Below are 1,616 nucleotides of genomic sequence, written 5' to 3' on the forward strand. Positions count from 1 at the left end.
CCCCCCCTATTTTTGCGTCTATGGTCACTTGCCCACCTTTTTTTCAATTGTATTTTGGTGTTCGTTATTAATAATACATAAAATAGAAATCGATATTGAATTATTCTTTATAAATATTTATTATTTGTAATCAAAGCAATTTCGTGTAGGTACAATACATAGGTAAACATAACACATAGGTAATCTAATTTTTATACAAATTTACAATTTACATTTTCATTATTAACAATATATAAACATAATAGGTACAATAGGTACATAGGTAATCACATTTTTATATAAATTACAATTTACATTTTCATACATGAACATATCATACATATATAACATATATACATATACATAACAATTTACAATAATTATTTAATCTGCAGTAGGTGTACTACAGCACAACACAAGCGCAAACATTTTTTTCGCGCGGGATCAAATTGTTCGGTGTCTTTGCTGTTTTACTTTTTTCCCAGTTATCTCCACACAAGCGACTGGTGATACGTCCTTGTCGACTTGGTGCAGCCGGATTCCGGACTCGGTCGTTCGACCACTCGAACAGGATGGCACATCCTTTTCTAAATCGTTATTTTTTACCGCTACTGCAGCATGTATTTCGCTATTTTTAAAATTCAGTCAACATAACAATGCGAATACATAAAACTTTAATCTTGGCCCCAACCATTAAAAAGTCACCACCATAATACGCGCGAACACAATACAATTCAAACACGATACAATTATTAATGTAGTCGTGTACGGAAAATATAATATACATAGATAATGTGCAAACCACTAATGATTCTTAACGTTCGTTATTTTTTAACTTTGAGTCGGACTTATTATATACACATCGAAAAATAATTTCCGACGTCTCGTTTGAAATTTATCTCCAAATACGCCTTTTCCAATTAATATAATAATAAATAATAATATAAATAAATAAATATTTGTGTTATCTATTACGATTTCAGACATGTTTACGTTTAATTAATATTATTGTCGATGTGAAAAAATGATAAATTAAATACTATATGTAGGTGGGTATTATATCGCGTATAATAAAATTCAGCTTCTGATTAAGTTTCGGATAATATTAATATGACCCTCTCGGACACGTCATAATTCTTTATCCGCTGCTGCGATGTACACATTTTAGATATCACACAGCATATTTTGATTACTCGCTCATAATAGTAGCCGATGCCCATCTCACACTCTATCCCCCGAAAAACGTGCACCTATTATAATATCAGCTTCGTAGAATAGTTATAATAATATGATATCGGAGAGAAAGGGAGAAAACGTATTTGATACAACACCCCCCGAGGAGGAAAACCCGCCGAATAAAGTATATGTTATTAAGTCGGTAACGCTCCGGCGATAATAACACCGTATCAGAAATAAAAAGAACCAAACAAAACAAAAACCTGTAATAATAACCCCGCGACGACGCCATAATATACGCGTGGAAAATATTATGTCTTGCGGTTTTGTACTCGAGCTTTGAGTAACAACATAATTACACCACCGCATCGGTGGGCGCGCGCATGCGTGCCACGTACAACGTGCGCTTATTATATATTATATCGGGGAAAACAACATTGTATGATAATGATATTGTAATC

The sequence above is a fragment of the Acyrthosiphon pisum genome, chromosome A1, assembly GCF_005508785.2.
Source record: "Acyrthosiphon pisum isolate AL4f chromosome A1, pea_aphid_22Mar2018_4r6ur, whole genome shotgun sequence".
In the NCBI taxonomy this organism is placed as follows: Eukaryota; Metazoa; Arthropoda; class Insecta; order Hemiptera; family Aphididae; genus Acyrthosiphon; species Acyrthosiphon pisum.